Here is a 17,524-nt window from a genome sequence, read left to right as displayed (position 1 = left end):
GCTGTCAGGACCCCGATTCCAAGTCACACCGATCTAGCCTGTAACACCTCATATCACTTTGCGGCCTCACGCACGGTACTCCCACGGGTGTCGCCTTACCATGGCCCGGGACCATTTGCGCCTTTTGGCTCACGTATATGACAGTGTCGCTAGCATCCATATGACAGAGAACCCGGGCCGACATGGCTAGTCGTGAACCCAAAACGGCACTAACGTATGGGGACAGGCATACATGAATCAACATCGAACGTGTCGGTCAGCAGCGTGCGAATCCGGGCTGTAGCACTGGGCTAACAGGACTCCGGAACCCGGGATGTAGCAGGCTAGGCAGGACTCCGAATGTCATCGCGTGACATTTCCCTGAAGGGACAGACACAGGAATGATATGAATCACATGCCGGCCAGTCAGGTGTCTAGAGCAGTAGTGCTGGGCTAGCAGGACTCCGGTGAACCGGGCTGTAGCGGACTACTATGGCTCAAGGAGGCACTAGACTACATTTCCCCATAAGAGAGGCTGCTAAGGATAGACAACTAGATTGTCGGATCCCACACATACCAAGCATTTCAATCATACACACAATATGCTCGATATGTGCAAATACAACATGGCATCACAACAAGACTCTACGACTCAGAGTATTTATTCATTAGGCTCCGAAGAGCCAGATATTTCAAACATGGGTCTCATGACCCAACATTCAGAGCATACAAGTCAAAGCACATGCGGAAGCTTAACATGTCTGAGTACAGACATCGACAAATGAAAAAGGCTGAGAAGCCTGACTATTTACTAGATCCTGCCGAGGGCACAAGATCGTAGCTGAGGTATCAAGCTAAACGTCGAAGTCCACACGGAACTACTAGCGAGACTGACGTCTCTCTGCAAAACATAAAATAGGCAAACGTGAGTACAAATGTACCCAGCAAGACTTACATCAGAACTATCTACATATGCGTCGGTATCAACAAAGGGGGTGGTGGAGTTTAACTGCAGCAAGCCAGCTTTGACTCGGTGGCTATCCTGAACTATGACTGCAAGTAACTCTTTTGAGGTGGCGCACACGAGTCCACATATTCACCATATCAATACACCACTATGGATCCGCTCCCGTGTCCCTACGAGAACACCATCCATAGCACTCACGCTTATCTTGCGCATTTTAGAGTATCCACTTTCACTTGTCTATGAACTGTACAGGCAACCCAGAAGTCCTTTACCGCGGACACGGCTATTCGAATAGATCATCTTAACCCTGCAGGGGTGTACTTCGTCACACACGCTCTCGCCACTTACCACCATGTACACGTCGTGTACCTCGGCAACTTCAAGCGGAAGCCTGGCGAGGGAGTCGGCCACGACCTGACTAACCACACAAGTCTCTCGTCCAGGTTTATCGCCTATTCGGGTTCCATCCGCAAGGAGATCCGGCCGGGGTGTCGCTCACGGCCCCAAACGATGTGAACAGGGTTCCCAAGCCCACCTCGACGGATGGATCTACGCTTGGTACACCGTGCCACGGTGCTTAGTCTGTCCCAAGCCCACCTGTACCGGGTGCCACTTGGTAGACTACTAACACTACCTACAAACACCAGAAACTAGTTGCAACTCCTGGACAGAGATCAGGTTGATTAATAAGTCGAGAGGGGCACTTAAGCATTCCAATGCGTGGTAGTAATTGTTCATGGATCACAAACACAGAACTCAGTTCCTGAGGACGGCTTCAATGAGACAACCCACCATGTACTCCTACATGACCTCTCACCGCTACCTTTACCAAATCGTGTTCACACACTTAGCTCTCACACAGTAGGACATGTTCACCACTTTCCAATTCATTCCCGATGAACCAGACCTGACACAACTCTAAGCAATAGCAGGCATGACAAACAAGCATTAATGAGTAGGCACATCAGGGCTCAGGCAACTCCTACTCATGCTAGTGGGTTTCATCTATTTACTGTGGCAATGACAGGTCATGCAGAGGATAAAGGGGTTCAGCTACCGCAGCAAGTAACAGATGAATCGTTGTTGTCCTAATGCAGTAAAAGAGAGCAGGAGCGAGAGAGTGGGCTTGTATCGGAATGAACAAGGGGGTTTTCCTTGCCTGGCACTTCTGAAGATAGCATTGAGTCTTCATTAGTGTCAACGATCACAACGCCGGAACATCGTCTACCGAGAGGGGACAAATACCGGCAAACAGAGAAGAAACACGATCAATGCAATGCACAATATGATGCATGATCATGACATGGCAATATGCTGTGGTTTGGGCTAATGCAACTAGCAGCAAGTTAAATGGAGTTGGCTTGAATCAAAGATTCAAATTCAAACTCCATATGTGATTTCTTAAATGCCATTTAATTGAATTGTCCTAAACAGTAGTCATAAGTTGTTCTAACATACATGGAGATGGTACAGATGGATAGATTGGATTTTTCTGCTCATTTTTCATATATAAATTATTTCATTTGGAGTTACGGTTGATTTTCTATGATTTTTAGAAGTTTATAGGATTTTGTGGAATTTCCTGAATTGTTTTAAATACAGAAACTATTTACTGCGTCAGCATGGCGTCGGTGTGACGTCAGCAGGTCAACGGGTCATCCAGGTCAAACCTGACGTGTGGGGTCCACACGTCAGTGACTAACTAACTAACCTAAATTAATTAGTGTTAAACTAATACTAACTAAAAGCGTCAGGGGGGTGGGCCACGCGTCAGTGACACAGGGGAGGTCAAACCCCTGGTCAGTGGGGTCAAACCCGCCGGACTTGGTCCACGGCTTGTCGCTGGTGAAGCCCGAGACGGCGGAGGGCTCGGGATTTGCCCACGGTCGACCAAATCGGCCGCGGTTTGGTCCTACGCGTAGCTGGGGATCGCGCGCATCTGGTAGGGCAAGCGGGAGGAGCTGGGGTGGAGCGAGCTCGCCGGAGTCGAGCTCGTGGCGGCGGCCGGAGTTCGGACGGGGCTGGGTTCGGCGCTACGGTGCACGGGAGGACCAGCGTTTTGTACCTACGTGATCTACAAGAGCTCACAAACCCAACGGAGGCACGTACGGGACCAAATGGCCACCGGAGCCTCATCGGCGATGAGCTCGTGCGGCGGCGTGCTTCGGGCATCAATGAAAAATGCAGCTACAGCGAGCGCTAGGCCGCGGGGTTAGGGGGAAACAAGGGCGAAGCTCACAGTGATCACGAAGAGGGGCTCGGCTTGCTCGGGGACGGCTTGGCGACGGCGAATCGACATCGGCGGTGACCGGCTCCCGAGGTTGAAGACGGTGGCGATGACGACGCTACGGAGCGTCCCGGCTGGCTTGGCTTGGTGGAGATGACGAGGAAGACGGCGCGGAGCTCGTGGGCACAACAGAGGGGCAAGGGGGTAGCTGTGGCCGTTGTGGTTCTCGTCGGCGGTCTCGGGTCCGTACGGTCGGCAAGGGAGAGAGTGTCGGAGAGGGGATGGGGACGAGCAAGCGGTCGAGGGACGCGCGGGAGAGTACGTGGCGTCCGTAGCGAGCGCTAGGCGTTCGGCGGCAAGTAGGAGGTGGCCAGGCGCGTGCCAGCGCGCCGCGGCCACGCGCTCCTGTCCTCCTGGCGTGAGGAGGGAGACGACTGGCAGTGGCCAGCTGGTTTGGGCCGTGCTGGGCCAGGCCAGGTAAGCGCCAGGTGAGTGCCCAGTTCTTTCTCTCCCTCTCTTTTATTTTCTGTTTCCTAATTATTTTGATTTGCTTTGAATTAGTAGAAATACTAACTCATTTTGTAAAATCCTGAAAATAATTGTGGGCACTTTTGAAGATATCTCCAATAGCCCTCAAATGCTTTCAAGATTATTTGGACAGTTAAAATATTTTATAGAATTTAAATTTCCAAATTCAAATACTTATGATTTAATTCAAAAATCCAGAATGTCCTAGAAAAGTGTGCACCATTTTTGCCAGGGGTTTTAGCCCAAACCAGAAATGATGAACATTTTGTGAAGGGCAATTTTGGTTTACTGAAAATATTTTTATTTGAACCTAGTTGATTTGATCTGGTGCTAGGGTTTGAGCAATCCCCATTTCAACTTTCAAGTAAATTTAGACATGATGCAACAACCAAGCTAGTCCAAGTGCATAGCAAGGTTAGGGATGTGACATCTGGCTTGAACTTGCCCGGCCATGCGACGCTACGCAGCTCTGGGGTAATAGCACGGCAGCCCACGGTGGCCACCCGGACCCTTTGCTGATGTGGAGCCTGCCCTTGATGTTCGCGCACCAACACCGCAGGCGGCGCACGGCCATGTCGTGCTAGTGCTGGGAGTGCGGGAGCATTTGCTCGTGGACAAGAAACTTCTTGACAGCTTCCTTCTTCGCGCGCGGGCACCCTACGTGGCGTGTTGCGCCGGGGGGCCGCACGCCTTGGCGCCAGGACGCCGTCTTGGTGCGGAGGTGGTGGAGGTGGCGCTCCGTGAGCCACGTCGCCCGCAGCTGGCGGAGGGCGAGGCAGCGAGAGGGAAGGCGCAGGGGAGCCCCCTGCTGCGCTGACGAGCTCGGCGATGCGGTCCAGCTAGTCCACGTAGAGGTCGTCTACGAGGCGGTAGCGCAAGAGTTCGCGTGCCATGAGCAACGCGGCCTGCACATCCGTGGGAGCGCGAAGAGCGTGACACGACGAGCCGACCGGGGTCAGCGACGGAGTGGCGGTGCGGCTGTCCCGCCGCACCGAGGGGTGCAACGAGGATGCTTGCTGCTCGTTCCCCGCCGGGCCGGTGACGGCGTTGGCGGTAGGAGAGGAAGAACAACGAGGAGGCCCGCCAACGGGAGCCTTCTAAATGACGCGGGCGGCGAGGGCGGCCCGGCGCTCAGCGCGGGCTCGACGGGCGTCCGACATGGAGGCGATGAAGCGATGGGACGCGGATCGGCGGAAGGAAATTCCGACGCACCCCTACCTGGCGCGCCAAATGTCGGATTTCGGGTTCCGGCAAAACCCTTGAGGTCCGAACACTGGGGTGCGCACGAAGATTCCCCCCCCCACCGAATCACGCCTTCACCCTCACCGAGATCTCGAAACCTAGCTCGACGAACTCACAACACAAGAGACACAAGATTTATACTGGTTCGGGCCACCGTTGTGGTGTAATACCCAACTCCAGTGTGGTGGTGGTGGATTGCCTCTCTGGCCGAGGATGAACAGTACAAGGGGAAGAACAGCCTCCTGAGGAGAGGTGTTCTTGTGCTTGGTGGTGTGGGGATGATCTCAATCAGTTCTAGTTGAGTTGTCTCCTACTATGGTTGCTAGTCCTATTATAGAGGCCCTGGTCCTCTCCCCAAATATTGAGCGGGAAGGGAGCCAACAACGGCCAATTTGAAAGGGGACAGCAAGTACAAGCTATCCTTACTACAGGTGGTCTTCACCTGCCAAAGGCTCTGGTGGTGACGCCGTCTTGGGCTCCACGGTGACCTCCGTCCTGGCGACCTACAGGTCTTTCTCTTGTTGCACCGATATGGAAACCTTTGCCCGATGCCTCGGTACTCACCGCCTGCGCTTGCCTCCTTAGCACCAAAGAGGAACCAAGGACACTGTGCGCGCTAGCGCCCGCCTGGCCATGGTCGTCAGGGCTGACGTCGTAGGAACCTCACGAGGTTCGCCTTTCCTTGATCTCTCCGCCCCTCACGAGCCAGCCTGGTGAGGCTGCTCCCGAGAAGGTCTTGTGTCGCCCACCTCGCGATGCTTGGCCCCTCACGAGTGTCTTGAATGCTTGCTGGTGAAGACGGGCCGTACTGGGCCGCGAGTGGAGCCACTCCGCGGGCCACAGGCAGGCAAGTCTGGGGACCTCCGTTTCTAGAACGCCGACACCAGTGATCTCCAATTTTAACTGAGATGACGGGCATGCCCACAGCAGGTCTATGTTTGTCCCTTTTATCAGGTTTAGCAATTCTAGCAGCTGCTTCACAGAAGTAAATAACATGCCCATCTATATCTTCTTCTAAGAGATCTTTAACCATAGCAATGCTAGGTTCTACTTTAATTTGTTCATCAGATTTAGGTGTTCTAATGTAGCTTTTGTTAACCACAGTTGAAACTTTAGCATGTTCCTTTATCCTAATAGGAAAAGGTGGTTTCTCAATATAAGCACAAGGAACAACTGGATCAACATTATAGATTATAGTTTAAAGTTTATTCTTTAACTGGTACCGGTTCTTTAATTTCTTCTTTAATAGGTGGGTGATATTTAAACCACTTCTCTTTAGGGAGTTCAACGCAAATGATTCACAAAAGGAGGCTACTATCTCAGAGTCAAGTCCATATTTAGTGCTAAACTTTTGAAAAGCATCGGTATTCATAAAGGATTTAACACACTCATACTTAAGTATAATACCTGGCTCTTTACCTTCGTCGAGTTCCCAATCTTCAGAGTTGTGTCTAATTCTTTCCAAAAGATCCCACCGGAATTCAATAGTCTTCTTCATAAAAGAACCAGCACAAGAAGTATCAAGCATGGTTTGATCGTTATGAGGAAGCCGAGCATAAAAGTTCTAGATAATAATTTCTCTTGAGGGCACATGATTGGGGCATTAATATAAGATTGACTTAAGCCTCCCCCAATCTAGGGCGATACTTTCTCCTTCACGAGGCCAAAAATTATATATATAATTCCGATCACGATGAACTAGATGCATAGGATAAATTTTTTGGTGAAATAATTCCAATTTCAAATGATTCCAATTCCATGATCCAATATCATCGCACAGCCTATACCATGCCAATGCTTTTCCCTTCAAAGATAAAGGGAAAACCATTTTCATAATTTCATCTCCGGGTAAACTGCAAGCTTAAAAAATCCACAAATTTGTTCCACATATATCAAGTGCATGTCAGGATGTTCGGTTCCATCTCCTGCATAAGGATTAGCTAGCAGTTGTTCTATCATACCCGAAGGAATTTCATATCCAATATTTTCAGTAGGTGCAGTAGGTTGAGCGGTAGCTAATTGAGGTTCTGGACGAGGTGATGATCCCCGAACAAACCCCTCAAAGGATTGTTTTCCATAGTAACAAGTGACAATAAATTTCAGCACACTATATAAATGTTTTCTTACCAAAGGTGCTTCACTCCCCGGCAACGGCGCCAGAAAATAGCCTTGATGACCCATAAGTATAGGGGATCAATTGTAGCTCTGTTCGATAAGTAAGAGTGTCGAACCCAACGAGGAGCAGAAGGAAATGACAAGTAGTTTTCAGTAAGGTAATGTCTGCAAGTGCTGAAATTGTAAGTAGCGGAGTAGTTTGATAGCAAGATAATTTGTAAGGAGCAAGTAACGATAGTAGTAACAAATATGCAGCAAGTTAGCCCAATCCTTTTGAGGCAAAGGACAGTCCAAAATGGTCTCTTATGATAAGCAATGCATTCTTGAGGGTACACGGGAATTTCATCTAGTCACTTTCATCATGTTGGTTCAATTTGTGTTCGCTACTTTGATAATTTGATATGTGGGTGGACCGGTGCTTAGGTGCTGCTCTTACTTGAACAAACCTCCTACTTATGATTAACCCTCCCGCAAGCATCCGCAACTACAAGAAAAGTATTAAGAATAGATTCTAGCCATAGCATTAAACTTTTGGATCCAATCGGTCCCTTACGGAATAGCGCATAAACTAGGGTTTAAGCTTCTGTCACTCCACAACCCATCATCTAATTGCTACTCCACAATGCATTCCCTTAGGCCCTAATATGGTGTCATGTAGTCCATGTTCACATGACACCACTAAGAGAATAACAACATACATACTATCGAAATATCGAACACATATCAAACTCAAATGATTATGTGCAACATGATTTCTCCCGTGACCTCAAGAACAAAAGTAACTACTCACAAATGATAAACATGCTCATGATAAGAGGAGTATTAAATAGCATAATGGATCTTAACATATAATCTTCCACCAAACAAACCATATAGTAATCAACTACAAGATGTAATCAACACTACTAGTCAGCCACAACCACCAATCTGTAGTTCCGGTAACAAGATTGAACACAAGAGATGAACTAGGGTTTGAGATGAGATGGTGCTGTTGAAGATGTTGATGGAGATTGCCCTCCACATGACGGGAGAGTTGTTGGTGATGACGAGGACGATGATTTCCCCCTCCAGGAGGGAAGTTCCCCCGGGGGAATCGCTCCGCCGGAGGGAAAAAATGCTCCTGCCCAAGTTCCGCCTCGAGATGGCGGCGCTCCATCCCGAAAGTCCTCCCTTTATTTTTTCTAGGTCAAAATGACCTATATACCAGAAGATGGGCACCGGAGGTGGGCTTAGGAGGGCACAACCCACCAGGGTGCACCCAGGTGGGTTGTGCCCACCTGGTGGGCCCCTCTGGTAGTTATTTGCTCAAATAATTCTTATATATTCCATAAAAAATTCTCGCGAAGTTACAGCTTGTTTGGAGTTGTGCAGAATAGGTAGCCTGACGTAGATTTTCCAGGTCTAGATTTCCAGCAGCTGGAATTCTCCCTCTTGGTGTCTACCTTGCAAATTATGAGAGAAAAGGCATTAGAAATACTCCAAAAAGCATTATTATGGATAAAAATATTATAAATAACAGTAAGAAAACATGATGAAAAATGTATGTATCAAAGACGCGGCAGTGGATGCCCATGCTGAGGGGAGTACGAGCGCTGACTGGTCTGCTGCGGGCTGAGGCTGACGTCGCCGGAAAATAACATGATGTGTGGGTGGGTAGAGGGATGGCCTAGCGGCAGCACAGCCGGCCACGGGAGGAGGGAGCAGGCAGTCCCGCCAGCGCTAGTTTGTGCGGCTGGAGCAGGAAGATCAGAGATTTAGGTAGCACGGCGGCCGTTGGATGGACATCCAATAGTCACTGCTCTATGTTGACTAAGTTGACAAAGCTGTGCGTGCGCGTCAAAGTTTTTTTAGGACAACGTCATCATCAACCTAGTAGGCCCAGAAGTCAGCCTCCAAATCTGTGGAAAATAGCATATAGCCTATTAGCCATTATTTTCAATAATTTACAGCCCATTTGCTAATTCTTAAGGATATTTTGAAGCCCATATTCTTTTTATTAGCATTACAGACCATATATTCTGGGCACTGCTACAAAATTCAATGAAATTTTTCATATTTCGGTGAGGTCTGAACTCTTTTAATCACAAAATTTCGGGTCATGTTAAAAATAATTTGAAAACAATATATCAAAATAAAATTCAAAAAAAATTCTACGCAAAAAATGAATGAAATTTAAAATATTTACTAGCAAGATGCCTGTGCATTGCGCGGAACATGAATATGCATTTGTATGAGTAGTTTATCTTGTGGGAGAAAAGGATGAACGAGGGAAGGCCGTATCTGCAAATGTGGAGAGGAGTGCGGGTAAATAGTTATAGTTTCCTTCCTATCTATTAGATATAGATCGGACGGCCTATATTGTAGGATGGCAGGCGCACCATCATCACCAACTCTCCTTTTTATAAGAGTAGAGAATTCCAGAAAAAATGATATTTTAATGTAATTGCCGGTTGGCTTTGTTTTAAAAATTTACAGCCCATTTCTTACAACTTATAGACCATTTTCTGGGGAAGCCCATTTCTTACTACTTATATCCCTCCTCATCTTGAAAGATTTGCAGCCCTACAGGGCTGAGAAAAGCAAGTAGGCCTCGGTTGGGTATTCTCCAAAAAAAGAACCGGGCTAGCCATTTTTAGAAAGAAAAAAGATATCAACTGGTCTCGTCATGTGCTTAAATAAAAGCGTAAACGTGGGCTAGACGGGCCACAGCCCCCGCACAACGCGCAATTGAGCTCCGTCTCTAAAACTAAAAAACAACTAGGTGAGCTGCTGCGTCCCTGGTGTTATCCGCTCCTTGTGTAATTTTCTCGTTTATTGACTACATTGACAATGGCGTGGGACCTAGTTATCAAACAATTAGGAGGAAGTATTTTTTTGGCTTGTAGGAGTAATAACGAGGCACCTGCTTGCGTAATGCAATGACCCTGGTGGATCCTTACTATCAGCCTCTCCACGTATAGTCATTTCCTGATTCCTCTCGGTTGTTAACCATGTTGACAACGCCATCGACGGCGGGCACAGCAAGCGAACCAAGGTGGAGAATGGCGGCGAGGCCTCGGACAGGAATGAACCGGAGCAGTGGAAGGTGTGGAAGTGCAGTGGCAGGTGGAGGGCAGTACGAGGGCAACAACATGTAACTGAAGCTTACAAATAGTACAAAAAGCCCAAGGATTAATTGTTCATCAAATTTAGACAAAACCCAGATTGAACATGGCAATAATATCTAACCCAACTACTCTTTTTCGCAGTCACAAACAAACGGATCGGTCTGATCCATAAAATCAACATCCGATGCAAAAAAAATTATTAGAGGATGAATACAAGTTGTTGTAAATAGAAGCCGAGCAAATTCAAAAGCCCATTTGTCCACCTGAAACTTCTTTTTTTGCTGTTTAACATATCCGTCCGTGAGAAATCTCTTTATGAAAAACTTAAGCCTCATGGACAATAGTAACCTCGCATTCAACAGGAACAATGTGACGAAGCTTCTGTTTGCCTAGTTGGATGCATATCCATCCATTGCTATTGTCCTCAAACGAATGTCATGAGAACTGAGTAAATCCTGGTGCTTAATACGCCACCGATTGGTTATATGTTTTGCTCCATGTGGTTGTGCCTATGTAGACATGAAAATTGAAAACATTTAAGGTCTGAACGGTTAATTCTAGTACAATATATACGGGCTTTCAATGTGCATCAAGTCATCACCTTTATATATAAATTCTCTAGAGATCGAAAGCATCGCGGCAAGCCAATAATTATGTTCAGATCAAAACTAAGCATTCTGATATATAAGATCTTGACAGAATCTAGTATCATTGATAGGCTATCCATGGACGAATTCTTCATTGAGCATATGACATAATATTATTGCCCAAAGTGTACTCCAATATATAAAACTTATGCGCACAAATGAAAAATGCAGCTTATGATTACAAATGTGTAGATGATAATATACGGTACCTGAAAAGGTGAGGTGCCAAACACCAACTTCCTGTGATCATTAAACGGATTGCAAATTACACCCAAGGTCTCAAGTTTGGGCGCTGAGACGACCATTATTTGCGAAGGTTTATAACAATCATCAAGGAGGAACCTTTGAAGTGAAGGGGCATCTTCGATGATAAGTTGATGTCCTTCAAAACAAATTCCAATGCTTTTAAGGTGAGGAGACTTTATTTGGAGACAACTGATAGGGATTTCTATTCCCAAAACAATCAGCAAGCGCTCCAGGGCAGGGCAACTGGAGTGGATGATGCTGTGCAGTGAGGCCTCCGATAGATAAACCACCACAAGTGAAAGTTTTTTAGCAGTGGGAGTAGAAGCATTTGTACCAGATCGTGTGGTAGATGGCACCGGGCGGTGTGGAGAGAGGAGGAAAACCGCGAGATGGACAACGGTAGTGTGGGCACAAATTATTGGTGTGTTCGTGGTAATGGTAGAACTCAAACTGCTGGAGTTTTCCGAATTCAGGGGATGTCAGCCAAGCATCCACCATGCAGGGTACGGATAGTAGGTAGCGTGTCGGGATGCAGAGGTGTTGAACAGGGCCCTGCTGGTGAGAGGAGATGATGGCTCTAAGGAGATAAAATTCAGGAAGGACAGAAATCTGACGACAGTCGAGATTTAGGGGCGCGGTGCGCCATATCGGGCACCACCGAGTTGAGAGGACTTGTGTGCGACAGCAATCCTTGGTGGGGAGAAGCAAGATGATCTCCCCAAGGTTGTCGTCTGGGAGATCGCTGATGCGGTCCACTGGAGATTCTACGGGTTCCTCAGATCCGGGTGGGGGGGGCTCACTGCTTCTCCCCGCGCTTCCGGGTGTGGGATCTACAACCGGCATCGCCGCTGGCGGGAGCCTCATCTTCTTGGGACTGTGGCCAGCCAACTCCATTTTCCTCGAGGGCATCGCGTCTAGCTCACGAATTTGAGCGGAGTAACGAATGACGAGCCTAGTTGTAGTGCGAGTGAAGAAGAAGGGGAGTTGGGGTTTTTCTATATTAGTGAGGAAGAAGGGGAGCTGGGGTTTTCTGTATGAGTGAGGAAGAAGGTGAGCGGGGGTTTTCTGTACGAGTGAGGAAGATGGGGAGCAGGGGGGATTGGGGGGCGACGGAAGCGGGAGAGTCCAGCGAGCTGCAGTATAAGTGGAAGCGAGGAGGAAGGAGGGTGTTTCTGGGATCGCCCCCTCTTCACGAATTATGGGCTTCTCCTCGTAAAAAACAAAAACAAATGGGCTTTAAGATGGATAGGCTTTTGTATCGGCCCAGTCGGCTACCCGTGTTTCGTACTAGAGGGCCTTAACACTAGAGGCAGCCCATTAGAGACACTCTCCAGCTCTCCAGCTTATTGCCCATTCGAAAGAAAAAAAGAGACGCCTCCAGCTTAATTATGGCTCCACATCGGTAACATTTTTCAAATTCAAAAAATGTTATAGCTCCTTTTCGGGCCGGCTTCGCATCCACCAAATTAGAGGATGATGTACTGCAGGTAGACACTCACACTGGTCGTAGCGCAGCAAATTGAGGGATCAAATATCATGCCCACAATATACATAGATTAACAGGGATTGTGGGGGATTAAATCATGTACAAGCCAAATTTCCCTCCATTCCTCTCCAAACCCCTTGGGAGGAGGTTGAACCGAACAAGGCCTAAGACTAACCATAGTGGGAGTAACTTAATTCCATACGGTATCATAATATGATACTCAACCCTCTCTTTCTTCATTTAATTCTACACCACCTCATCAAATTTGCCTACTAGTTGGCATGCATGATACTACTTATGATACTCCCATTACAACCAACCTGGTAGAATTAATATACCTAATCTAAATGGTCGCTACCCGATCTCTTTGTCCTCCTCCATCATCCGACAGAAGAAGAATCGTGTAAGACACCGGCTGTATTCACCGGCGTCGCCTCGGCGGTGGCCTTCATGGGATACAATCGGCGGCGGCCTCCCATGTTCTACTTCTCCTCGATGGTGCGGTGAGCGGGGACGTGCTGGCCATCACCTTGTTGACATCCGCATAGCCACGTCACCTCGTCGACATCCATGGCGGCTTCTTTCTCTGCCTGCATGTCGCGGCTACGCGCGTGTCGACGGCGGATGGCGCAGTCGCAGACACTGGAGGCGTTGTACGACGCGGCGGTGGAGGGCAGCGACGATGCCCGTGCTACCGTGCTCCCCAACAAGCCGGCGTGGAGCAAGTCTGCACTCTTCCTCGAGCTGTATTGGAGTGGCCAGCTACGGAACCACGCGTTGGCTTATTGCGGCAACTGCCTCCGATGGCCTAGGCGAGGCAGGTGGAGCAGCGAGCTGCCTCGCTCGTAACTGCTGGGCTCGGCGGGCCACCCAGATGGCTTTTATGTCGGGGAACTACTCTTCCTGCTCGTTGGATGCCACCGAAATAGTGGACAAAATGGTGGAAGGAGGAGCTTGGCCGGCGTCCTGCTCCTGAACGGACGTGTGTGGCCGAAGTGGGTTTCTCCCATTCCACACGGGTTTAAATGTAGGTTTTTGAATGCGGCGAGGAGGCAGGTACAGCTGGGAGTGTAGCGGGCGGCGCCCTGGGCAGCGCGCCGCTTCAAATGCCGGACGCAGTGGGAGGTCTCGTCCGCCCTGACCCCCTTCACCGTGGACCTTGACGGTGTACGTCACCTTGTGTTCAGATCTGAGATGCCACGTGTACCAGATGAATGACTACAAGTTCGACCACCGTGATGCTAGGTGCGAGCCGAGGAACACTGTTGGAGACACCCCCCTCATAATTTTCCTAGAGATAAATACATTGATGGTCACTGAAGTTGAGGTCGAAGCACGATACGGTAATTGGACTTCAAAATACGCTCAATACAATCATTTAATATGAGTTACAGTAATTATACGGTCACTCTCTCGCCATAGAGCTCCATATTTTGTCCATTTGACTGGTCAAATTTGTATACGTGGAACCTACTATTGCATTGTCATTACTACGTCATGCCTGTCTCATGGGTCCCACCTGTCAACTCATGAAATAAATAAACATGTGTTTTTTGTCGGTCGTCGGGAATCTATGTTCTTCCACTCTTTTTTTTACGTGAGCTTTGTTCATCCTTTTGCCAACCCGCGAGACATCTAGCATCAAGGTGCACGTGTCGTGCAAGAAAATGGAGATAATCAGATAAGCAGTGCACTTTGATGGCACCTACTACGGCATATTTTTCTCCTCGATGGCACGTGAATGGTGCACGTACTCAACGACGCAGCACGGGATGGTAGCCATGACATGGTCTTGTGCATCCTGCCATCTGCCGTCTAGTTCGTATCGTCACCATCTGAGTCCTAGAAGATCTCACCCACATCATTATTAGGCATGCAGCCGCATTCATAGACAACATGCGCAGAAGGACTAGAGGCGATTGGGGACGCACCACGCGTGGGCACTCCGTACGTACTCGTGTGCGTGCAGCGTGTGTGCTTTTCCATCGGTGCTAGCTCTAAGGCCGAGGCTGCGGTCGCCTTCATCTCCGGCTAGTCATTGAGCAACGACGAGAAAGAGGTGCTGCAAGAGATGCGTAGGCGCCTTTGTGTGCGAGCTTCGCCTTTGCATGACGAACCGGATGTCGCCGCAGATGGCACACGCCTCCATGCAGCCGAGTGTGTGTGCATGCATGTGTTATTCACGTGCATTCTGCGGCCGAGTGTGTGTGCATGCATGTGTTGTGTACATGCGTTGTCTGCTCTATGTTGTGCGCGTATGTGCATGAGTTAGTGCGTTGGCGTGTGTACACGCGTGGCTGCATGCGTCCTGTACATGCGTGGTTGCTTGCGTGGTTATCCATATAAAATATAAAATATCTTCCACTTAGCATCCTAATGTATCATCTCTAGTGGTTAGAGAATAGTTCATGTTCTTTTATTTGTTTATTCTGCTAACTGACATGTGGAACCACAAGGCACAGAGAGGACATGCTGTACTAGGCGCTACATAGACTGTTTGACCGGTCAACAAGTTCCATAAAAATAGGATACCGAGCTATTGGATGAACCAATGACCATACAATCATCACAACTCGTATTCAGTGACCGTATTGACCGTATTCTGAAGTCCGATGAACGTAGTGTGCTTCATCCACAACTTCAGAGACCCCCTATGTATTTATCTCATTTTCCTATTCCTGCGTTTTAAGTTCCTACGAAGATAGACTTGTTCGGTTGAACCGCCTCCCTATGTGTTTGGAGAGGAATTAGCCAGCGCGACACAGTTCTATAGGTGGGCAGGCAGCAAAAAACAAGGGAAAACGTGCAAGATTCCTTGCAAACGCTCCACGGCGAGGTTCCTTTCTCCTTCTCGGTCATCGGGAATCTATGTTCTTCCACTCTTTTTTTGACGCGACCTTTGTGCATCCTTTTTCCAACAGGCGAGACATCTGGCATCAAGGTGCACGTGTCATGCAAGAAAATGGAGATAATCAGAAAAGCAGTGCGTAAGTGAGTTGTGCATTTCGATGGCACCTACTATGCAATATTTTTTCTCCTCGACGGCACGTGAATAGTGCAAGTACTCAACGATGGAGCACGAGATGGTAGCCATGACATGGTTAGCCCTTTTTTAGAGAGAGTACATACTAAATAACTTTGATGTGTCCCGTCAACTCGTAGAACGACGAGAAGCTTGCTTACTATGCCTTCTCCCTTGCCAATGCATGCGCGGTGGCTCGCAGCACGAGGAGAAACTTTTGCTTACAAGCGGTGGACGTGCACCAGTTCATTTGGTGTCAGATTGCCAGAAGTACTACTGTAGTACCATCATTATTGTTCGACTTCCGGAAGAGGCGAAGAGCCAAGTGCAAGGTCACCTACTACGAGCAAGTACAATAGTGGGCTTATAGCTCGCGTACATATCATTTTTGCCTATGTGCAGGAGAGAGATGTGAAAAAGTAAGGGGAGTGGGCTCTCATGCAAGAGCCTAGCTATATATGCATTCCTAGGTAAATGCAATAAATGTGAAGAAACAGATAGAGAGAAGATGGAAAAAAAGTACTAATGTAATAGCCAACCTTATAGCCCACACTATTGTATGAGTGCACATAGAGGATGGCTGTAGATGACATGGCGGTTCCTAGTAGCCATCAGTTGGCTATATTATTAACCATGCTCTAAGACTAGTCATAGTTGGCAGTAATTTAGACTAGTGACATATGCATGTTACTAGTTTATGTTACTATCATCATAGTGGGTAGTAACATAAATGTAGTGTCATGCAAGCCTTCATTTATTATGTTGTAGACTAAGAATAGCAATTTTACCCACAGGTACGGGTACCCGCGGGTATAGTACCCGCATGGGCAGGGTATGAGCACACTTTTATACCCATGGGTAGTACCCATACCCTACTCGTTAAGTCATGGGTAGGGTATGGGTATAGCCTTGTACCCGCGGGTACACCCATACCCTGCCCACTTATGAACTAATGTTAAGTTGTCGTCAATTAATCATTAACTTGTCTACTCCTATTGACTTATGAGTATATTGTACTCATCAACCTGTTATTGAGCTGAAATAATTAATTTTTTGTCAAACGTGCTATCAATGAGTGTAAAAATATGAACAACTCGTGTATTAGTTGTTCTACCCGCTGTGTACCGAATGGGTACGGGTACCCCCCAGGTATGGGTATGGATAAAGTTTCATACCCATGGGTACGGGTATGGGTAGAATTTTGTACCCAATGACTATACAGGTATGGGTATGGTATTGCTCTACCCTACCCATACCCTACCCATTACCATCCTTATTGTAGACTCATTTTGCATTGGGGTGCGTTATGTTACGGTAACATATTACTACAAACACCTCTCTACTCATTAACTCCATGCCACATAAGCGTGTATGTCTTGGGATGCGTTATGTTCAAAAAAACCTTTGATTAACATGTGTTCAGAAAACAAAAAATGTCAAAAATTACAAAACAAAGACCTCGGTATTAACTAGACGGATGGGTCACTACAAAGGTTATAATAAACCTTTGAAGTAACCCATCCCTCTAGTTAACATCGAGTCCACTTCTCATCCGGTCACCCATATCATGACTACACCAGCCTCAGCATAGTTAACTTGGGAGTTCTGTTAGATGAGCTATCGGTAGGGAAGTTGGTACTTGCTGATATAGGATGCCTCTTCATATCCTTTATGGCATACCCGGATGACCGCCTGTTGCCGCCCAATAGCCAATGCCACGTCCCCGGCGAATGTAGAAGCTTCCCTCCCTCGTCTAGCTGGATCGCGCGTTTTCCCCTGTTTTTAGCCGCCTGCCCACCTATAGAACCGCCTCGCGCTGGGCCAATTCCTCTCCAAACACCTAGGGAGGCGGTTAAACCGAGCAAGTCTAACTTGTTTCTAGTGGGTACACTGACGTGGCATCGAAAGGGTGTGATAGCTGACTCTGGCAAAATAATTGACTACCACGTTGGCATACA

This window comes from Triticum aestivum, chromosome 3D, assembly GCF_018294505.1.
Source record: "Triticum aestivum cultivar Chinese Spring chromosome 3D, IWGSC CS RefSeq v2.1, whole genome shotgun sequence".
NCBI lineage: Eukaryota > Viridiplantae > Streptophyta > Magnoliopsida > Poales > Poaceae > Triticum > Triticum aestivum.
The sequence above is the reverse complement of the archived record's forward strand: the minus strand, read 5'-3'. Positions refer to the sequence as shown.